Source organism: Homalodisca vitripennis, chromosome 5, assembly GCF_021130785.1.
Source record: "Homalodisca vitripennis isolate AUS2020 chromosome 5, UT_GWSS_2.1, whole genome shotgun sequence".
Lineage (NCBI taxonomy): Eukaryota > Metazoa > Arthropoda > Insecta > Hemiptera > Cicadellidae > Homalodisca > Homalodisca vitripennis.
In genome coordinates this window covers 185,671,307-185,696,927 of record NC_060211.1, presented here as the reverse complement: position 1 = coordinate 185,696,927, position 25,621 = coordinate 185,671,307, and the positions used below count along the sequence as shown (strand labels likewise).

At 39.0% G+C, this 25,621-nt stretch overlaps 1 protein-coding gene across 1 annotated transcript in view; it reads right to left on the bottom strand.

Moving 5' to 3' along the window:
• LOC124363327 overlaps nucleotides 1–25,621 on the bottom strand; it is a 274,927-nt gene that overhangs the window by 38,364 nt on the left and 210,942 nt on the right. The window lies entirely within an intron of this gene.

The following is a 25,621-nucleotide window of genomic DNA, read 5'->3' as shown; positions in this document are numbered from 1 at the left end:
CAATTTTAATTGCTTTATAGACCAAATAAATCAATATGTACTGCTTTTATGTTTGTAAAATATTGATATTTATATCCATTTATTTAAATTATAATAATATTCATAATATTTTATAGATAAAAAATTCGTACCCATGGTTTCTAATATAAATATGAAATTACTATAATAGGCAAGTGAACATTCCCGTATTTTTAATTAGGATTAACGTTATCCACTTCACTCAAGTACAAATGGGACATTACCAGTACAATCTAAATGATTCCCATCTCAGCATTCCTGAGAGTACTATCAAATTTTCTAGGCATTAATTAGCCTACCAATAACAAACAATTCTTAGAGAATCAAAATTATAGCCGTGTTAATGTTGGTTAAACAAGCAATCAAACACTTAGTCGTTTTGTTTCATATCCAATGTTGTTAGTACGTGATCAACGCACTAGCCGAACAGGCTACTCACATTGTCGAAATAACCTCAAACCACTGTTTGTTTAGGAGGGAAAGAGTTAACCTTTAGTATCTGTATCATTATAAACGATTAAAATCTAACTAAATTACAACTTGACTTTGACAATGATACCCTTTTATGGATACTGGCATAGTTGCTTATAACAGGAATAGCAACATTAACAGGCAAAGAAAAACAATTAACTTACCGATAATTATTTTACTTCTCGGAGGTTGATCGTATTTAACAACGAATATTATTGAACAATTGAGTCTCCAATTTTACTACTAGCATTTCGAGTGGAAACTATACAATGACGCTAAACCAAAATAATGATTCATCTCACAAATTGTTAGACGAACTTTCCATTCAATATAGGTGAGGATGAAAGAGCCAGCCCAATGAGCCTATCAGCGAACAAAAGAACAACTAAAGCAAAGAACAAAAGGCCGCAGTTTCAAGACAACCAATGCACCAGCCCGGCCTTTGTGCGTGTGTAATTTGCCAAGATTGTGGTCTGAGCGATCCGAGAATATTTCAACCACAAGTTTGTTCACCTAACTAACTACAAATCGATCGCATACAAAAAATAGAAAGCTGTTTCATTTATTTCTATTTTCACGCGTAGTGCTTCTGTCACTCACTAATTTGTACAAAAGCAGTGAGGGGGGGGGGTTGTCACCGTTAAAAATTATAAGTTAGAACCAGCAAGATCTCGGGGGGGTTGGTTCTGTAGCGATTAAATTTAAAGAATCCACGAGTGGGGGGATTGTAATTTTGGTTTAGAACCCAGCAAGAGAGGGGGGAATTCTACGCGTATATTGTATCAGTCTCGAGCGGTATACCTCCCTCTAGTGTTGGTTTAAAGCCAGTGAGGGGGGGGGTTGTAACTGTGTTATATTCTATTAGTAGAAACCAGCAAGAGAGGGGGGGGTTGTATACTGTGTTATATTGTATAGTAGAACCAGCAAAAGAGGGGGGTTGTATTACTGTGTTATATTGTGTAGTAGAGACCAGCAAGAGAGGGGGGGTTGTTATACTGTGTATATTGATGTATAGTAGAAACAGCAAAGAGAGGCGGGGAGTTGTATACTGTGTTATATTTTATAGTAGAACCAGCAAGAGTCGGGGGGTTGTATTACTGTGTTATATTGTATAGTAGAACCAGCAACGAGAGGGGAGTTGTATACTGTGTTATATTGTTTAGTAGAACCAGCAAGAGAGGCGAGTTGGTATACTGTTGTTATATTGTATAGTAGAACCAGCAACGAGAGGCGAGTTGTATAATGTGTTATATTGTATAGTAGAACCAGCAAGAGAGGGAGTTGTATACTGTGTTATATTCGTTATAGTAGAACCAGCAAGAGAGGGGAGGTTGTATACTGTGTTATATTGTAGTTATAGTTGATCCAGCAAGAGAGGGTGGGTTGTAACTGTGGTTATATTTGTATAGTAGAACCAGCAAGAGAGGGGAGTTGTTATACTGTGTTATATTCTATAGTAGAAACCAGCAAGAGAGGGGGGTTGTAACCGTGTTATATTGGTATTAGTAGAAACAGCAAGAGAGGGGGGGTTGTAAACCGTGTTATATTGTATAGTAGAACCAGCAAGAGAGGGGGGGGTTGGTTGTATACTTGTGTTATATTGTTATAGTAGAACCAGCAAGAGAGGGGAGTTGTATACTGTGTTATATTGTATAGTAGAACCAGCAAGAGAGGTGGGTTGTAACGTGTTATATTGTATAGTAGAACCAGCAAAGAGGGGGGGGGCGGTTGTAACTCCGTGTTATATTTCTGTATAGTAGAACCAGCAAGAGAGGGGGGGGTTGTATACTGTGTTATATTGTATAGTTAGAACCAGCAAGAGAGGTGGGGGGGGGGTTGTATACCGTGTTTATATTGTATAGTAGAACACATCCTTGGCAATACAACAGAAACATTTTAACGCAACATAATAACATTAAATTATAAATAACCAAATATTCACAGGTCGATTTTTGGGGCACAAACCTAAAACATAGTCATAGTCGGGCATAGTAAATGTTCTAAATATTTTTTACATGCGTATTAATAGGTTTCGTTAAATAAATACAAAAATGTGTTATCTCATGTATGTGTTATATCATGTTTTGTGTTATTAATATGTGTTATTATCTCATGTGTCACAACTACATGTAATTGCGGAGAAGCTCCCGATATGCACTGTTTAATAATGTCATTAACTGTTTACATTCCAGTTCTGTAATGTTTTAGGTGAATTGAATACAGTTTTGGTATTCAACTTATTCATTTACATACCTACCTACCGTAACAGTCACAGTTTGTCATATTTCAGTTAGGCGATGACCAATCTCAAAAAACAACTCAACACTCCATTTCACCTGTATATGTGGAATATTGCATTATGGGCTTTCTTTAGTCTATCCGTTGAGTAAAGTATATTTTCATATAATGAGCCCAAAGTTATTGCAATACTTATTGACGTCAGCAATGTTTTTTAAAATGACGGGAACCCAAACACTTAGACGAACCTTGATAACACCGCCTCGAGTATGCCCAAACATCTTCATGACTAGTATATTTGGCTGTGGTCACGATGGCAAAATGTGATATATTTTTTGCCAAAAAAAGTGCCCCGACGAGAGTCCTGTTTTTACAGGTACATATTCTTGTACCGTTGTTTAGTAGTTGTATTTTATATTATATACATATTTCTTCGCAACCCTGTTACTTCGTTACTGGTTAATATAAGTTACATACGATGTTCTTGGAAAAACTAAATTCTTGGCGGATTACTAACCTAATTGGCACGGGTATTATTTTTTTTGTCCACTCGAGAAATTTGTAGCTGACACATCTTGGTTGCCGAAAAAAACCACCTCGCGCGCTTGGTGTCCCATAAATAAAATTTATATTTTCGTATTATACATTTAGCTTCTTTCATGCGAGACATCTAATTTTGAATGGTAATATAAGGAAATCAAATCAAATCAACTTTATTGCAGCGACCAATATTACAATGTATTGCAATCGTCACTAATTTTAATCTAAAATTTCTTACATTCATGCCACAAAATTCTCTTCACACATACAATGTTACACAACTATGCACCCTTCATCCTTCGCCAATATATCCCACTTTAAACAGCAGAATCAGTCGTGCAAATTGGGCGGTCTCCCAGTTAAATGCTAAAAACTCCCCTGCATATATAAAATGCTTGTGACACACCAAATGGTGTTTAAGGCGCATTTTGAAAACGACCTTGGGCGTTAGGGAATTTTTTATTGAATTTGGCAGTCTGTTAATAAAATTAACACCTGCCTGTGAGGGCAGGTGTTCAAAAAACCACTGTTCTGTGGCTTGCAGTTCGTAGTAATTCTCTACCTCGTGTCTCATGCGTATGTATGTCCGGCCTCTGGTTTAAGGCACACTTGATATACATACAAAACAAAGTGGTTTCTAAAATGTACAGACACGGGAGAGTTAACAGCTGTAATTCCTTAAAAAGTTGCACTGCACGACTCTCTGAATTTTATTTTTGCAATTATTCGAATAGCTTTTTTTGGGGAGTTTGAATGCTCTCTGAAACTGAGAGCTTGCGCACGCTCCCACAGACCACTCCGTAGACAAATATGGGGTAACAATTAAGCCATAATACGCGTTATCAGTACCTGACTTGGGCAGTATTTTGCTAAGGGATCTCAAGACATAAATGCCTGAGGAAATTTTTTGCGCAAAAATGATTGATGTGTGTTCATTTCAAGTCAACCCTCGATTAAGGTGTATTCCTAGGAATGCGTCGGTGTAGAGAGGACTTCTTCCAGTGTGGAATCAGCTTAACAAGACGGCAGATCCACAATGGTTGCCATAACATCGCGCAAAGCAAAAATTTTAAAACGTTGGATTATGAGGTGTTTGTTGTGAGATTGAGGCTTTGGAAGTATTGTACACAGTTATTGATGTCAACAAAGGCCTGTTGTTCCAACACTTCCACTTGATCTTGCACTAAAATAAAGTTGTATAATAGTATAAGTAAACACACTTGGTTGGATGTTTTTTACCTTGGCAGATTAATATTGATAATAGTGTGGTGATGTCTTTCTGACGAAAACCATGTTGTCACGGATTTTAAGTTGTCTCGATAAATGGATAATACGCCATCGTGGATTTTGTTTTAGACCGAGTTTAAATTCGAGTCTCTGATTTTAACTTTGAGTGCTACCACTATTCATGTTTTAGACTTCTAGTCTGCAGTACTCTTTACTTTTTCCGACTACAGCTGCAATGTCGAGCCCAGATGCTGACGAACCGTACTTGTGGGTCGACATCCAAACGTGAAAGGAAGTAAAATTTTAAATGTTTTAATAATTATTAAGTTCGTATGCAAAAAATTCCCATAGAACATTGGAACACATTAGTCCCACCCCCGCGATATCATTTAGTTCAACATTACTCTTTTAGCAGCAAACGTAGCACAATATATTATTATTTTATTTTTACAATCTAGAATGGTGCTTTTATGTTTATTTGCACAATTAAAACCATATAGTAAACTTTGCAAATCGAGTATTCATAACTACCGACCTCACCTGTATCCAACCCATGAGTTTATCGTTCGGTACATTTTCATCCAGCACGAATACTCTTAAAAAACTTGCAGAATATCTAAAATATGTTTAAAAAGAACATTCTGAGCAGGAACTCTTTGAACAGTTTAAAAGGAACCAACTTCGGAAATGTGTGTTGCAATAGATAATTATTCTCTTGTAGCCTACATATTTTCTGGATAACCCCTGAACACTGCACAGGAACACACGTTATATCTAATTAATACTGACCACGATACCTGAAAGTTGGAATAGTCTGTGATGACGGGTTGGCGAGGGGATGAATGGACAGGACGCGATGCAATGATGCAGTGCAATAACGGGACAGGAACACACGTTATATCTAATTAATACTGACCACGATACCAGAACGTTGGAATAGTCTGTGATGAAGGGTTGGCGAGGGGATGAATGGACAGGACGCGATGCGATGATGCAGTGCAATAACGGGACAGGAACACACGTTATATCTAATTAATACTGACCACGATACCTGAAAGTTGGAATAGTCTGTGATGAAGGGTCGGCGAGGGGATGAATGGACAGGACGCGATGCGATGATGCAGTGCAATAACGGGACAGGAACACACGTTATATCTAATTAATACTGACCACGATACCTGAAAGTTGGAATAGTCTGTGATGAAGGGTCGGCGAGGGGATGAATGGACAGGACGCGATGCGATGATGCAGTGCAATAACGGGACAGGAACACACGTTATATCTAATTAATACTGACCACGATACCTGAAAGTTGGAATAGTCTGTGATGAAGGGTCGGCGAGGGGATGAATGGACAGGACGCGATGCGATGATGCAGTGCAATAACGGGACAGGAACACACGTTATATCTAATTAATACTGACCACGATACCTGAAAGTTGGAATAGTCTGTGATGAAGGGTCGGCGAGGGGATGAATGGACAGGACGCGATGCGATGATGCAGTGCAATAACGGGACAGGAACACACGTTATATCTAATTAATACTGACCACGATACCTGAAAGTTGGAATAGTCTGCGATGAAGGGTCGGCGAGAGGATGAATGGACAGGACGCGATGCGATGATGCAGTGCAATAACGGGACAGGAAGGTATGCGTATCTGAACACACAATAGACACACAGGTATGTGAGGGTAATGGCTCAAGGGCACAATGGCTTGTTAGTGCGGTGTAGTGCGTACATTGGAGTGAGATCACTACGCCACAATACGCTACAACAGCACAGCGTACCGAGCGTACCACCCTTGTCAACTCTGGGACCACAACAACTCTATTTGTACATTCGAACCGAGGTTATGGGGCGAGTATTAGCTACAGTATAATAGTTCTTAAATAAATGTACGGTCAACGTACAGGATTATTACACGATTCACAATGTAATCAAGTAACGCCTGGATGTTCTTTTCTTTTTAAATACAGCGTGTAATTGTAAACTTGAGGCGAGTTCAAAGGTAGCAAGAGTTGATTTCTTCACTGAATACAAAACCGCCCAGGGCTGGCTTGAATCTCGAGTGTGAGGACTTTCTTTGACAGCCAATGTGCGTTTTACCACCCCTCCCTTCACGTGTTGCGGAGGTCAAGAGGGGCCCGAGGGAGGGGGTCGTGACACAGAGGAATCGGGAACTGGCCCATTACCTTTACTGAATGACCCCGTGTCATTATCCTGTGCCAGTATGGTCCATACTTTAGAGTCTCATTTTTATTTGTTAAAACAAACATAGTTGATACGGTTTACCACTAATGTAAGATGGATACTCATAATAAATATTGGCTCGAATATGTTCAGCGCCTCGAAAACCTGGAGAAAATACAATACAAATTAAAACTGTAAACGTGTTACAAAATAACAATATTTGTTATTTCAATATCAGCATATTATATTTCAACGTACACAATGCTGTTAGTGTTTTGCAACACAAGGATACAGGATTACCCACAATATTTGTTATTTCAATATCAGGGACCGGCTCGTTACGGGGGAGATTGAGGAGGAAGAATAAAACACACAGCTTTAAATAAACACAATGTCGTTAGTTCAGTGTTTTACCATGGAAACAAGGATAAATTCCCACAATATTTGTTATTTCAATTTCAGGGGCCGGCTCGCAGTGTGTGGGTTACGGGAGAGTTTGAGGAGGAAAATTAAAACACACAGCTGTAAATAAACACAATGTCGTTAGTTCAGTGTTTTACCATGGAAACAAGGATAAATTCCCACAATATTTGTTATTTCAATTTCAGGGGCCGGCTCGCAGTGTGTGTGGTTACGGGAGAGTTTGAGGAGGAAAATTAAAACACACAGCTGTAAATAAACACAATGTCGTTAGTTCAGTGTTTTACCATGGAAACAAGGATAAATTCCCACAATATTTGTTATTTCAATTTCAGGGGCCGGCTCGCTGTTGTGTGGGTTACGGGAGAGTTTGAGGAGGAAGAATAAAACACACAGCTGTAAATAAACACAATGTCGTTAGTTCAGTGTTTTACCATGGAAACAAGGATAAATTCCCACAATATTTGTTATTTCAATTTCAGGGGCCGGCTCGCAGTGTGTGTGGGTTACGGGAGAGTTTGAGGAGGAAGAATTAAAACACACAGCTGTAAATAAACACAATGTCGTTAGTTCAGTGTTTTACCATGGAAACAAGGATAAATTCCCACAATATTTGTTATTTCAATTTCAGGGCCGGCTCGCTGTGTGTGGGTTACGGGAGAGTTTGAGGAGGAAAATTAAAACACACAGCTGTAAATAAACACAATGTCGTTAGTTCAGTGTTTTACCATGGAAACAAGGATAAATTCCCACAATATTTGTTATTTAAATTTCAGGGGCCGGCTTGCTTTTGTGTGGGTTACGGGAGAGTTTGAGGAGGAAAATTAAAACACACAGCTGTTAAATAAACACAATGTCGTTAGTTCAGTGTTTTACCATGGAAACAAGGATAAATTCCCACAATATTTGTTATTTCAAATTTCAGGGGCCGGCTCGCAGTGTGTGGGTTACGGGAGAGTTTGAGGAGGAAAATTAAAACACACAGCTGTAAATAAACACAATGTCGTTAGTTCAGTGTTTTACCATGGAAACAAGGATAAATTCCCACAATATTTGTTATTTCAATTTCAGGGGCCGGCTTGTTTTGTGTGTGTTACGGGAGAGTTTGAGGAGGAAGAATAAAACACACAGCTGTAAATAAACACAATGTCGTTAGTTCAGTGTTTTACCATGGAAACAAGGATAAATTCCCACAATATTTGTTATTTCAATTTCAGGGGCCGGCTCGCTGTGTGTGGGTTACGGGAGAGTTTGAGGAGGAAGAATAAAACACACAGCTGTAAATAAACACAATGTCGTTAGTTCAGTGTTTTACCATGGAAACAAGGATAAATTCCCACAATATTTGTTATTTCAATTTCAGGGACCGGCTTGTGTTGTGTGTGTTACGGGAGAGTTTGAGGAGGAAGAATAAAACACACAGCTGTAAATAAACACAATGTCGTTAGTTCAGTGTTTTACCATGGAAACAAGGATAAATTCCCACAATATTTGTTATTTAAATTTCAGGAGCCGGCTTGTTTTGTGTGTGTTACGGGAATTTGAGGAGGAAGAATAAAACACACAGCTGTTAATAAACACAATGTCGTTAGTTCAGTGTTTTACCATGGAAACAAGGATAAATTCCCACAATATTTGTTATTTAAATTTCAGGAGCCGACTTGTTTTGTGTGTGTTACGGGAGTTTGAGGAGGAAGAATAAAACACACAGCTGTAAATAAACACAATGTTGTTAGTTCAGAGCGCCGTGAACTCATTTGGCCAACAAAGGGGAAGCGTTCCCCAATCATTCATCAAAGCAGCGCCCTTGTAATTGGTTAAACTTAACGAATGGCACAGAAGTTTGAAAATGTGGACTCCACAAAAGCCACGCAACGGCTTGTAACACGCGCTGAGGTGGGGGGGGGGGGAGTTTCTGTCAAATATCGCTGCTCACCACTCGTGGCTGGGAGATTCTGTGTATTCTGACCAGCTGTTAATCTAAAGTAATAACCAAAGTTTCCAGAATACGAATGAAATTAAAGTAAAGAAACAGTTTCCATAAATATAAAAAAAAATGGAAAATGAAAATGTTGTTTGTACATTAACTGTAGGTAAGTTTTCCAATGCAATTATTAAGCCGAATGTTTTAATAATACAGTTGTTAAACAATAATGCAATGCCGATTGTAGTTTGAATTATGTTATGTTCATCTATCAGCCAACTGTTATAAACGTGCTTATTATAACAGTTATGGAGACAGGACTTGTGGTGTATATCCGCTGATAATCCTCATAACCAAAATCTACCCGATTATAGATGTACGAGTATTTCACAGGAAACAAGTGACAAACTTAATGAATAGGAATCTTACTGAACAAGTCATGTTATAACAAGCCTTGTACTTTGGAAAATACTGACTTTTCACACAAAGGATTGGGATTGTGCAAAACGAACGCGCTTTTTTTCCGCATTTCAATAGTTTCCCCCAAACATCTCAAACTGTGTTACAACACTTAGAGGGGACGAGGAAACTAGCTATTAGAATAATTATTGAAAACAATTAGAACATATTTACAACAGTATTAATCAATTCGTTTTCAGATTAATTGGTATATATTCAAGAAGTTCAACTGAACTGTGATATAACGCATTGGATCAATAAAAGTATTAAATTATGGTGAAGTTCTTGGATTTAGATTAATTTTAATGCATTACAGAATGTTAACTGAGCTCCGATAGATCGCATTGGACTAATAAAAGTATTAAATTATGGTGAGATTTCTTGGATTTAGATTAATTTTAATGCATTACAGAATGTTAACTGAGCTCCGATAGATCGCATTGGACTAATAAAAGTATTAACATTATGGTGAAGTTCTTGGTTCAGACTAATTAGATACTGATTCTGTCGTACAACGAACACAAGAAGAGGATTGCTGAGAGAACTGGAGTTGCGGTGTTTTGTGTACAGTAATGGTGTTTCTTGTTGTGTCCAAGGTCTCTTGTATTCGATTATCCCTTTGTAGAAATGCGTCCTGAGTGGGTTCTCACTAGAGTCATGTCTTAATTTTTTATTTATAAGAGTAAAATAAGGTATAAATTCATTCTTTAGGATGTACAACATATTTACTGCAATATATTTTAAACTTGCTCCGTTATTTTTAACACAATATGTCATGCTCTCTGTGACCTTCCTACAGGGTGGGCGAGTGTGGGAGAAGAATGAATGGTTCTTAATGGGGTCGATTGATCCTTTGAGGGGATCCTTTATTTACAACCCAATCCCACTGGGACACAATGATACTAGGTGACTTTAATAAAAGTGAGACCCGATGTTGACAAATACTTTTGAAAGGTCACTCCTGACAAAATCTTAATTTACCCCAGTCCTTTTATAGCGCAAAGTAAGCATACAACACTTTCTTTAGTCTTTACATCAATAAATGGAAGCCACCAGAACGTGCATAGACTGACGTCACTCTCTGCTACAGGATACCCAAGGCATTTGTGCTTTGACATTTCAATGAGACAGAATATGGAACTGATTTACTTCCCACTCACTTGCCTTCGTGTTGTTGCGAACTGAAAGTCAAAAAGTGTTATACATAGAATGGAACATATTAAATCAAGCATATTATTGTTAAAATATTAACTAGACAATTTTAATGACGTATAAACACAATTTAAACTGTGAAGCCAGGTCGTAAATAATGGAATATTACATTTTACCACTCATTTAACGATTACACTTTCATTTCAACAACTCTTTTCACTCTTTTAATATTATAATAGCAGTTACCAGCGGCTTCACAATTTCACAGGGTTTGTACCTGTATTACCAGTGCTGGATTGAATGAATTATATTTCCAACGCCAATGTAAAGTTTGCATCGTTGCCACACAGCACCGCTGCCAACAGTGCTGTCAAAGCCAAATATCAGACCGACTTGTATAGGCTCAGACTGGTCGAAAGAATCATGCCTCCCTCGAGGTCTGCAGATTGGTCGACAGAATCATTCTTCCCTCCCTCGAGGTCTGCATATTGGTCGACAGAATAATGCCTCTCTCGAGTTCTGCAGATTGGCTTCCCTCGATCTGCTGATTGGTCGACAGAATCATGCCGCTCTCGAGGTCTGCAGATTGGTATACAGAATCATTCTTCCCTCGAGGTCTGCATATTGGTCGACAGAATAATGCCGCTCTCGAGTTCTGGAGATTTGGTCGACAGAATCAATGCCTTCCTCGAGTTCTGCAGATTGGTCGACAGAATCATGCCGCTCTCGAGGTCTGCAGATTGGTATAAGAATCATTCTTCCCTCGAGGTCTGCATATTGGTCGACAGAATAATGCCGCTCTCGAGTTCTGGAGATTGGTCGACAGAATCATGCCGCCCTCGAGGTCTGCAGATTGGTCGACAGAATCATGCTTCCCTCGAGGTCTGCAGATTGGTCGAAGAATCATTCTTCCCTCGAGGTCTGCATATTGGTCGACAGAATTATGCCGCCCTCGAGTTCTGCAGATTGGTTCCGACAGAATCATGCCGCTCTCGAGGTTCTGCAGATTGGTATAAGAATCATTCTTCCCTCGAGGTCTGCATATTGGTCGACAGAATTAATGCCGCTCTCAAGAGTCTGGAGATTGTTCCGACAGAATCATGCCGCTCTCGAGGTTCTGCAGATTGGTCGACAGAATTATGTCTCCCTCGAGGTCTGCATATTGGTTCCGACAGAATCATGCCGCCCTCGAGTTCTGCAGATTGGTCGACAGAATCATGCCGCTCTCGAGGTCTGCAGATTGGTATAAGAATCATTCTTCCCTCGAGGTCTGCATATTGGTCGACAGAATAATGCCGCTCTCGAGTTCTGGAGATTGGTCGACAGAATCATGACTCCCTCGAGGTCTGCAGATTGGTCGACAGAATCATGCCGCCCTCGAGTTCTGCAGATTGGTCGACAGAATCATGCCTTCCTCGAGGTCTGCAGATTGGTCGACAGAATCATGCCGCTCTCGAGGTCTGCAGATTGGTATAAGAATCATTCTTCCCTCGAGGTCTGCATATTGGTCGACAGAATAATGCCGCTCTCGAGTTCTGGAGATTGGTCGACAGAATCATGCCGCTCTCGAGGTCTGCAGATTGGTCGAAGAATCATGCTTCCCTCGAGGTCTGCAGATTGGTTCGAAGAATCATGCTTCCCTCGAGGTCTGCAGATTGGTCGAAGAATCATGCTTCCCTCGAGGTCTGCAGATTGGTCGAAGAATCATGCTTTCCCTCGAGGTCTGCAGATTGGTCGACAGATTCAATGCCGCTCTCGAGGTCTGCAGATTGGTATAAGAATCATTCTTCCCTCGAGGTCTGCATATTGGTCGACAGAATTATGTCTCCCTCGAGGTCTGCATATTGTTCGACAGAATCATGCCGCCCTCGAGTTCTGCAGATTGGTCGACAGAATCATGTCTCCCTCGAGGTCTGCAGATTGGTCGAAGAATCATTCTTCCCTCGAGGTCTGCATATTGGTCGACAGAATAATGCCGCTCTCGAGTTCTGCAGATTGGTCGACAGAATCATTCTCCCTCGAGGTCTGCATATTGTTCGACAGGATCATGCCTCCCTCGAGGTCTGCAGATTGTTCGACAGGATCATGCTTCTCTCGAGGTCTGCTCACATATGTTCAGGTGCCGAACGTAGCCAGTCTCTAATCCCATTTGCAATAAATTGTGAGCAACAATCATATTGCGAGATTGGGCTCGGCAGTCCGTGGTATAGCAGCTGTATACCATTTGTGCCGATTGATGGTCAGAATTTTAATTCGTTAAAAATGCTAAGGACCAACCTGTCTGTCGACCCGATGCTGCCATCTTAGTATGATTAATTATAATTATTTAAACTTTAGACTCAATATAAATGTTATTATTTTGAACGACGTACATTTTGCGTAAAATCAACTTGTAAAATATTAATTGTTTGGATATAATCACATACTATAGTAATATTAGACTGCCTGTCTTATTATTAGTTTAGAACTCTAATTTATATAATTTTGTTCACCAGTTAAGAATTTAAATTAGGTAAATTGTACCACCACGATAAAATGAAGCGTATTAATTTCAATGCATAATCTCGTGTTGCAAAAGGGTTAATCGAAATCTTCCCTTCCACCTCTAGCAAAGGGTGAAATGGAGGCGATAAATATTAATAATTGAAAGGAACTCCCTCAGGGGCGTCACTGCCCTTTTAATTTCTGTAATAGGAAGGCGTCTTTTACGGGTTATAAGCGTGCAGATCTCACACTTTGTTACTTAGGTTAGGTTGCCTAGTGTGATCGATCTGGAATTGTTTTAAGCACTTTTACACAAATAACAATTTGAAACAATTTAGTTGGAATGTACAATATGCAATGTTGATGATATAAAGCCATTCTGAATGTTAAACTCGCTCACATTATTTCATCAGGTATAATGGAAACTCTGGCGCACACATTGTTCACTGCAATGGAGTGAAATGAAGCGTTAGAGATTGTGGTAGCAAATACAGACATTGTGTGGCTCGCTTATTTACTGATACCGGCTCACCTGATTGTACCTTTCGTGTTCACTGTGGCTTTCACATTTACGAATACCGCTGTTAAATAATAAAAATAAAATTATTGTTTTTGGAAAATTAATTGTCAATTCCTTTTTTCTATTAACTAAATTCCTAATGAAATTCTTGCGTAATGGCTGATGCGATACGGATATATTCAAGAGAAGCAGCGAGTAAAAAAATAATTGTGATTAGGACAATAAGATGATTTAGTCTTACAACCGATCAAAAGAAAACACAGCCAACTCAATCGTTATAAGCGCACAATCGGGTGCAGAAACGTTCTTTTATTTACTTCTATATCTATACTTTTATATAAAAACAGGGTTTTTACAGTACTAGGTCGCTGGTACAGATACAATGTACTACGGTCACAGACACGATTTGATCCTGCGGTATCTCTAACTCCGGATAATTCGCTGAATCATCTTCACTGCTAACAGACAGTTTAATATATTACTTTTGTATAATATGGAAGCCACTCTGTCCCTATCTACTGTCCCTGTCTACTGCGCGATTTAAGTAGGTTTAGATTATGTTATCATAAATGTGTTACTACTAGTACCAAAGTTAAAGTTAGCCTTTACGATTACTCACGTGATCTGAGCATTTGGGTTCTTGCTTGAGGGTTATGTTTTCGCCAGTAGTGCTGGGTAGTGACGAAGCCCGCACTGATGGTCAGGGGCATTTCTGATCGGTACTTTTCCGACCCCAGGTCACGTACTAGATCACGTGAGCGCTCGTAAAGGTTTACTGTTTCAATTTATAATACGTAAGTATGTATGTATTTACCTACTTAGTATCGCGTAATACATACCAGCAGTAGTTAAGGACAGAGTGGCCTCCGTGTAATAAATACCACAGTACCACTAATCTGATGGCAACCTTAAAGTCGTACGTACGTCTCTCTCTCTCTCACTCTCTCTCCACGCCCCCACTCATTCCCTCCCCCGTCTACCTCCCCTCACCCTCTTGTGTAAGGAAGGACAGCTACTGTGACCTTACACAAATGTAACCACAAATTACAAGGTAGGACAGCTACTGTGACATAACATAAAGTCACCCAAAAATTACAAGTAGGACAGCTACTGTTGACCTACATAATGTCCCACAATTACAAGAGTTAGGACAGCTACTGTGACCTTCACATAAATTTCACCACAATATACAAGTAGGAAGGCTACTGTGACCTTACATAAATGTCACCACAATTACAAAGTTAGGACAGATTCTAGCTACTGTGGAACCTTGCATAAATGTCACCTACAATTACGAAGTTAGGACAGCTCTACTGTGACCCTTACATAAAATGTCAACACCACAATTACAAAGGTTAGGACAGGCTACTGTGGACCTTACATAAATGTCACCACAATAATTACAAGTTAGGACAGCTACTGTGACCCCTTACATAAATGTCACCTACAATTACAATTTAAGGCAGGCTAACTGTGGACCTTAACATGAAATGTCCACCACAATTAACAAGGGTAGGACATGCTAACTGTGACCTTACATAAATGTCACCACAATATACAATGTTAGGGCAGCTACTGTGACCATTACGACAAATGTCACCAAACAAGTACAAGGTAGTACAGCTACTGTGACCTTACATAAATGTTACTCACCACACATTACAAGGTTGGACGGCTACTGTGACCTTACACAAATGTTAACCAAACAATTACTAATTAGTGACAGGTAACTAGTGACCATACACAAATTGTAACCACACAATTAACAAAGACAGGACAAAGCTACTGGGACCTTCACATAATATGATCCGACCACAAATTACAAGGAAGGACAGCTACTTGTGACCTTACCTACAAATGATTTACCACAATTACAAGAGGAAGGGACAGGCTACTGTGACCTTACACAAATGTAACCACAATTAACAATGGTAGGACAAGCTACTGTGACCTTACATAGAATTGTCACCCGACAAGTTACAAGGTAGGACAGCCACTGTGACCTTACATAAAATGGTCCTTACAAGACAAAGAAGGTACAGCTACTCGTGACCCTTAACATAAAAGTAACTACCAAGTTACACCATATACAAGGAAGTGACAGCTACTGTGACCTTGACATGAAAATGTTCACTACAAGTACACAGGAAAGGACAGCTACTGGTGAACCTTAACATAAAATGCCACTACAATTACCAAAGGGTAGGGACAAGCTACTGTGACCCTTACATATAAATGTCAACTACAAGTACAAATTGAAGGACAAGCAACCTGTGACCTTAACATGAATTAACTACAACAATTACATAGGAAGACAGCTACTGTGCACTCTTACATAAATGTCACTACAAGTACAAGGTAGGGACAGCTACTAGTTGACCTTACATAAATTGTCACTACAAGTTACAAGGTAGGACAGCTACTGAGACCTTGATCATAAATGTCACTACAAGTACAAAGGAAGGACAGCTACTGGTGACCTTACCATAATGTCACCAACAATTCCAAGGTAGGTCATCTACTGTTACCTTACAGAACATGTGACTACAAGTACAAGGAAGGACAGCTACTGTGACCTTAACACAAATTTTCACACCCACAATTAACAAGGATGGCCTGCATTCTGTTGATCTTACAAAAATGGTAACCAACAATTACAAGGGGGACAGCCACTACTGTGACCCTTTACATAAATGTCACCGACAATATTACAAGTTAGCAGCTAACTGAGTGACCTTACATAAAATGGTCACACCACAATTACAGGTAGGACAGCTTACTGTGACCATTAACATAAATGTAACCACTCAATTACAAGGTAAGAGACAGCCCCCTAACTGTGATCCTATAAATAAATGTCACCACAATATTACAATGTTAGGTGCAGGTCCTTGTGACCTTACATAAAATGTCACCGCTAACACATCCACAAGGAAGGACAGCTACTGTGACACTTAACATAGAAATGTCCACACACAATTACAAGGTAGGAAAGGCTAACTGTGTTCCCCTTACACTCAAATTGTAACCACAAATTACCAATGTGTAGGGCAGGTAATGTGACCTTACACAAATAGTCACTACAAGTAACAAGTAGGACAGCTAACTGTGACCTTTACATAAATGTCACCTACAATAAACAAGGTAGGCCAGCTACAGTGAACCTTACCATGAAAATGTCACCGCACAATTACAAGGTAGGACAGCTAACTGTTACCTTAACATAAATGTCACCACAATTACAAGGAAGGACAGCATACTGAGACCTTACATAAATGTCACCATACAATTTAACAAGGAAGGACAGCTACTGTGACCTTATCATAAATGTCACCTCAACAATTTACAAGGTAAGGACAGCTACTGTGACCCTGACAACAAATGTTAACCCCACACTTAACAAGGAAGGACAGCTACTGTGACCTTTACATAAATGTTACCACAATTAACAAGGTAGAGGACAGCTACTGTGACCATTTACAACAATGTTTACCAACAAGTACATAGGAAGGACAGCTACTGTGACCATACACAAATGTAACCACAATTACAAGGTAGGACAGCTACTGGTGACCTTACATAAATGTCCACCACAAATTACAAGGTTAGGACTAGCGACAGTGACCTTACATAAATGTAACCACTATAATTACCAAGGAAGGACAGCTACTGTGAGACCTTTACCATAAATTTCACCACAATTACAATGTAGTGACAGCTACTGGTGGACCCTTACCTAAATGTCAACCACAATTAACAAGGTTAGGACGGCTACTGTGACCTTACATAAAATGTAACCACAATCACAATGTAGGGACAGCTACTGTGGACCTTACACATAAATTGTCACCACAAGTACAAAGAAGGACACAGCTACTGTGACCTTACATAAATGTTAAGCCGACAATATTACAATGTTAAGGAGGGCAGCTACTGTGACCTTACATACAATGTTCACACAACAATCACAAGGTAGCGACAGCTACTGTGACCTTACATAAATGTCCACCTACAATTACAAGGTAGGACGGCTACTGTGAACCTTACATCAAATGTAGACCACAATTCACAATTATGACAGCTACTAGTGACCTTACACAAATGTCACCCACATTACAATGGAATGGACAGCTACTGTGACCTTATCATAAAAGTCACCCACACAATTAACAAGGTAGGACAGCTAACTCCTGATGGACCTTACATAAATGTCACCCACAATTACAAGGAAGGGTGGAGGGGAGGCGAGACAGCTACTAGTGACCCTTAACAATAAATGTCACGCACAATTAGCAAGGAGAGGACAGCTACATGTGACCTTACTAAGATGTCACACACAATTAACAAGGAAGGACGAGCCAACTGTGACACTTACATAATTCACCTAACAATTATCAAGGAAAGGACAGCTACTGTGTGACCTTACATAAATGTCACCAACAATTACAAGGTAGGACAGCTACTGTGACCTTACACCAAATGTTAACCCACACTTACAAGGAAGTGACTAGCTACTGTGACCTTACATCAAATTGTGTACCGCAACAATTACAAGGTAAGGAACATCTACTGTTACCTTACAAACAAATGTTACCCCACAATTACCAAGGAAGGACCAGCTACATGTGACCTTACACAAAAGGTCACCCACAATTACAAGGGTAGGAAAGCTACATGTTGACCATACAAAAATAGTCACCAGCAATTACAATGTAGGACAGCGTACTGTGGACCTTAACATAAAGATGTCACTACAAGTACAATGGAAGACAGCTTACTTGTGACCATTACTAAATGTCACACCCACAATTATAACAAGGTTAGGACAGCTACAGGTGACCTTACATAAATTCACCACAATAACAAGGTAGGACGGCTATTTTACGACTGTGACCTGACATAAATGTACACCACAATATTACAAAGGTTGTAAGGCAGGTACTGTGATCCCCCCCCCCCCTTACACAATGTCACCACAATTAACAAGGTAGGACAGCTACTGTTGAGACCTTACAAATAAATGTAAACCTACAATATCAAGGTAGGACAGCTACAGTGACCTTACATAAATGTCACCACCATATTACAAGTTGTTAGGGCAGCTACATGTGACCTATACACATAAATGTCACCACAATTACAAAGTCTAGGAAGGACAGCCTACTGTGACCTTACATAAATGTCACCAAACAAGTACAAGGTAGGACGGCTACTGGAGACCTTACACAAATGTAACCACAAATAATACAATGTACGGGCCAGGTACAGTGAACCTTTACATCAAAATGTCACCTACAATGCACAAAGGAAGGAACAGCCTACTGTGACCTTAACATAAATTGTCACTGACAAGTACAAGTAGCGGACAGCTAATGTGACCTTACATAAAATGTCAAAAAAAAACCACAATATTAACAATGTTTTAGGGCACAGGTACTACTGTACTTACATAAATGTCACCCACAATCACAAGTAGGAACAGCTACTGTGACCCTTACATAAATGTCCACCACAATTACAAGGTATGACGAGCTACTTGGTGACCTTACACAAATGTAACCAAAACAATTTACAATGTAGGGCTACAGCATCTGTGACGCTTAATTACACAAATGTCACTACAAGTACAAGGAAGGCGACAGCTTAGTGTAGACCTTAACAAAAATGTCACCAGACAATTACAAGGTAGGACCAGCTACTGTGATCCTTTGACATTAAATTCACCCCAACAATTACAAGGTAGGGACAGCATACTGTGACCTTACACAAATGTAACCACAATTACAAGGAAGGACAGCTACTGTGACCTTACATAAATGTCACTACAATTACAAGGTAGGCAGCTACTGTGACCTTACATAAATGTCACCACAATTACAAGGTAGGACAGCTACTGTGACCTTACACAAATGTCACCACAAGTACAAGGTAGGACAGCTACTGTGACCTTACATAAATGTCACCACAATTACAAGGTAGGACAGCTACTGTGACCTTACATAAATGTCACCACAATTACAAGGTAGGACAGCTACTGTGACCTTACATAAATGTCACCACAATTACAAGGTAGGACAGCTACTGTGACCTTACATAAATGTCACCACAATTACAAGGTAGGACAGCTACTGTGACCTTACATAAATGTCACCACAATTACAAGGTAGGACAGCTACTGTGACCTTACACAAATGTAACCACAATTACAAGGAAGGACAGCTACTGTGACCTTACATAAATGTCACCACAATTACAAGGTAGGACAGCTACTGTGACCTTACATAAATGTCACCACAATTACAAGGTTAGGACAGCTACTGTGACCTTACATAAATGTCACCACAATTACAAGGTAGGACAGCTACTGTGACCTTACATAAATGTCACCACAATTACAAGGTAGGACAGCTACTGTGACCTTACATAAATGTCACCACAATTACAAGGTAGGACAGCTACTGTGACCTTTACACAAATGTCACTACAATTACAAGGAAGGACAGCTACTGTGACCTTACATAAATGTCACCACAATTACAAGGTAGGACAGCTACTGTGACCTTACATAAATGTCACCACAATTACAAGGTAGGACAGCTACTGTGACTTACATAAATGTCACTACAAGTACAAGGAAGGACAGCTACTGTGACCTTACATAAATGTTACCACAATTACAAGGAAGGACAGCTACTGTGACCTTACATAAATGTCACTACAAGTACAAGGAAGGACAGCTACTGTGACCTTACATAAATGTCACTACAAGTACAAGGGAAGGACAGCTACTGTGACCTTACATAAATGTCACCACAATTACAAGGTAGGACATCTACTGTGACCTTACATAAATGTCACTACAAGTACAAGGAAGGACAGCTACTGTGACCTTACACAAATGTTACCACAATTACAAGGAGGCCTGCTTCTGTGATCTTACAAAAATGTTACCACAATTACAAGGGGGGCCAGCTACTGTGACCTTACATAAATGTTACCACAATTACAAGGAGGGTCAGCTACTATGATCTTACACAAATGTAACCACAATTACTAGGAAGGACTATGTCTTTGGTGATACAATAACTGGTCGAATTAAAACGCACGGATGAAGCAACACACACACACACATAAAAAGTAACACAAAATCTAGTAATCTCTGTGTATAAACAGACAATTCAATTAGGAAAGAACTAAAACGCGCCCTTCGGCCCTAAAACGGAACGGGTCGCTACCCTTTTACGACGGATAATTAGCCAAGGGCGGTGTAATAAATTGATATATTGAAGGGGGTGTGTTCCCTGCAGCTGTAACATGGGTTTTAATTCCGGTAATTGACAATATATCTTAATTGGCACTTTAATACAGGATACGGGGGAGGCAGGCTGGTCTCGATGCAATTAATGCAAAAGCAAATGTGGATTTAACTGACTGTTCATGTCACAAATAAAATAATCCAAAAACAATAATTATCAAAAGGAAGATACCAAGTTTGTAAAAGTTACATCAGTATAATTTATTAAAAGCTTCGTAAAGTTACAGTCAAAGTCGAAACAAAGTTACTGGGAGAAGTCCGGGAAGAGGTGTGGGCGCAAAGGGAGAAATGGACGTAAACCCTTCAGAGGGTTCAGGGCTGATCCTGGACTTACATGGACACAGGAGAGTACACAAACATAAACCCTTAGCTCGTGATGCGTCTTGGATCTTTATTTTAAAACAAACAAATACGAACAAATATGATTTTCCTGACGTAATTATAAACGAGGGCATATTTGAAGTTGTATGCATAGAATTTCTGGGAATTTATTCACTTGCACGTACACGACTAACCTAGGATGTGTACACGTAAAGGTTTTTTCAGAAAATACTTATTTGAGAGATCTACCGAAATATAACTTTTAAATCACGAATGTTATATATTAAAAGTAATATCTCCCATTTGTAGTGTGGTTTATCATTATGGGAAATTCTTCCTTGTATAAGAGAATAAAATATAACTTTTCGGAGTCCAGATTTAAATATTTTGAAATCATTCCCATTTACACAACAGAATATATGAGACAGTTTTTTACATGAATCCACGAATGTTAGATTTAAATACACATTCATATCCCGCAAATGAAATAAATTATTTATCAATAAATAATCTAAATTAAAAGATTGCCATTTGATATAGAAACGAAATCAATTAATATAATAAGATTTATATAAGAAATAAAGTAATTATTATTAAGTTCATACTTGAGTCAAATTTAAACACTTGTAAATGTCTTGTTTTATAAATAATGCAGTATCAGGGTTTGAGCTAAGCTAAAATGAAGAGGTTCACTTGGTACATCCAAAAATACAGGCCGAGGTTTACGGAATAGATGTAAAAATCACAAAAAATGGTGATTCTATCATTTTCCTAATTCCGAGGGACAAACTCCTTGTGTTGTGAATGAAGAAGTTACCTTTTCCAATATTTTATGCTCACTACCTACCCTGCCCATCCACGCACCATATATTTCCTATCCCGATTGTGGCAACACATTTCTCCCAAATTCTTTCAAGTGTAGGCTTGGTATATGGCTGGTCCTAATTAAGGCACTCACGGCTTGCTCCTAATTTCGACCTAGTTTCAATGTTACTTGGTCAGTAGGCTTGGTATATGGCTGGTCCTAATTAAGGCACTCACGGCTTGCTCCTAATTTCGACCTAGTTTCAATGTTACTTGGTCAGTAGGCTTGGTATATGGCTGGTCCTAATAAAGGCACTCACGGCTTGCTCCTAATTTCGACCTAGTTTCAATGTTACTTGGTCAGTAGGCTTGGTATATGGCTGGTCCTAATTAAGGCACTCACGGCTTGCTCCTAATTTCGACCTAGTTTCAATGTTACTTGGTCAGTAGGCTTGGTATATGGCTGGTCCTAATTAAAGGCACTCACGGCTTGCTCCTAATTTCGACCTAGTTTCAATGTTACTTGGTCAGTAGGCTTGGTATATGGCTGGTCCTAATTAAGGCACTCACGGCTTGCTCCTAATTTCGACCTAGTTTCAATGTTACTTGGTCAACAAAACTAATATTTAAAGTATCCATGTTGCTTTCCGCACTATGAAAAAAATTACACAAAAAAAGAATTGCCTAAAACCAAAATACTACAAACTACAAAAACATTGAGATAGTCTTATTGATCGTACAAAAGTTCTGTTTCCCTTACTGTACCACTCGTATATGGGATGACAGTAAAATGTTAAATCACTTTTAATGGAAGGTGAATGCTTTAGGGATCAATAAGAACATGTTTCTACATTATCGGATCAATGTTTGTTGGGCCTGATGAAGGATGACATCTTTGAAACTGAACTGAATTAAAAGCAGGCATTTTGGCTATCTTTAAACCTTGCTTTATCCGGTTTCCTTAGGACCAAAACGGATCTAAACTAAAAGTCCATTGTAGCAAGGATATTGGAAGTCTTTAAGGAGTTAGGATGTAACATGAGCTTAAATGTTCACTTTCTCCACTCTCATGTCGGACACTTCCAGGAAAATCTTGGATCTGCCAACGAGGAGCAGACGTTTTCACTAAGATACGGGATTGAAAGTAGGGATCAAGGAAGGTGGAGCATGAACACAATAGGGAACTACTGTGAATATGGTTGATTGTCAATGTACTGATATCAATAACAGGAGTTTTGACAGGAATTAAGTAGTGTTCTATTTTCATTAAAACAACGTATTCATTTTTAATGTAATAAAGTATACACTGCAATTCAAATGATAAAAATAACGTTTTTTTATATATGTATTTAATTTAAAGTAGGAAACAGATTATATTTTTGAAATCAGCTCGAGACTTTCAAGATTCCAGAAAATTAAATTTCAGCCTTCTCACACTTCTAATCCTAATACCCCTGAATGATAGGTGTTATTGAATACTTCACTGTAAACGTTTTAATGTTATCCAGTTAGGTCTTTGCGATTGCCTTTATAAGACAAAAATACATTTTTGAATCCTACAAACACAATTCTAGCCCTAACAGGTTTTAACCCAATTTGAAAACATTTGCTATAAATTTTTAATCAAATCAAAATGAGCTAAAAATCCCAGAGCAACAAAAAAATATTATTTTGTACACGTATTTACTTGTATTGGGTGAAAAGTAGAACATTTGGTCCAGAGTTGTGCTTTTTTATTGAAAAATTACTTTAGACCATGTTGTTGAGATGATATTTTTGACTACAAAAAGTTACACTGAGCTCTTAAATGTGAGTGTAAAGAGTCCTAAAACATGATGAAATGAAATGATACGAAGAAGTAAAAATACGTTGTAATTGACTATATATATGATTTTGTATTTGGAACTCGAGGTTGTACGATTGGAATCCCAATTTTTCCTTCCGCTGGATCGAACTTTAGACGTAATTTCCATTAGTTTGTAGAAACATTTGTAATTTTCATGAATAACGATTTACATCAGCACCGACGGGAATGAGGAAGCCACATCGCTGCCAAGCAAATGTTGGAAGACAAGAAGTTTAATGATTTTATCCTGAACCAATTAAACTTATCATTATCTCAACTCGGTTAATGACTTCCGTGGAAGTTTACCGGGTTATAACAGCAGTTGGACATATGCGTGCCGATGGTAGGGGGGGAGGGGGGATATTGGATTAATCAACTCGGAACGGTGAACGAACACTCGCCCTTGGGCACGATTGTCTCTGGCAGGCCCTCTGTACCTCCCCCATCGACGGGGACGGCTGGTAGCGTCCTCGACACGTAGGTAGGGTGGTTGTGTAGGATTGTGGAGGATTCATTTGTAAACCTTCAAAGAATTTAGCTTTTAAGTTTTCTACAATGTGATTTTTGTGAAAACTTTGTTTTGGATGTACTAAGTAATAAATAAAAAAAATAAAAAACTGGATAGCTGAATAATGATGAACTTGGATTCAGATAAATTCAAAACTGGACGGTAGAATCTTTAACTGTAGAATTAAAAATAATTTAAATCTAGGATAAAGGTTGCTTATATTTCAACACATTAGCCTAGCATGCTTAAATTTTGAGGCATTCAAGTTTGTTATGTTATGGCGATGAAAGTGAAGCTTTGGTTATAGAAAATCGAAACTCTACAAAGGTTGAATGATCGCTTCTAAATATATCCCGCTTAATAATAACATAAGCTTAAGTTACTTATCAGCTTAGTAACTTGCACCCTCACGTGACACTCAACGTAATATTCAAAGATAATACATCTAAGAGAATAATAGAATTTCGGACATTTTCTATAGTTAAATGTTATAAAAATGGAACATTACGTTTCGATTACTGGGATCTATCCTCTTCATCAGGTGTCAGAAACCTTACGGGATAAGGTTAAACATACACGATCTTTCCAATAAATATTTTCCGACGAACTTCGAAGTGATAGATAACAACAGCAAAAGTCGTTCCTAAATAAACTCCAGCACACTCCTGAGGGCTCAAGGTGACTGGAGGAAGCACGACCCATACGAGTATCACCGCACAAAACTAGCGCACAGCGGATTTAGCATTCTGTGCGCTTGTGCTGAGCTGTGACACGGTTTGTGTTTCCTCCAATCACCTTGGATCCTCAGACGTATCCTGGAGTTTTTTAACGTACAAATACTGTAGTTTTCTGTGCATCCCTAACCTTAAACCTTGGGGTGTATTGACACATGATGCAGAGAATAAACTCCAATCCTAGAAACGTTGTGCTATACACTTTGTAATATGTAACGTTGGCAAATGTCCGAAGTCCTATTCTCCTTTAAAATCTTCCATTGTTAGGAACAAAAACTTTAAACAAAGGACATTACAAAAATAAACGTTACTTTAATGAATAATCCAAACGTACTGGACGTTCCGACGACCTTTAAAGATTAAAATTTGACCATTTCCGTGAAAGTTTAACGTACACAAGGTGGTGCCCAGAGGAAGATTCTACCGCTAATGGCCGAGGTGTCAA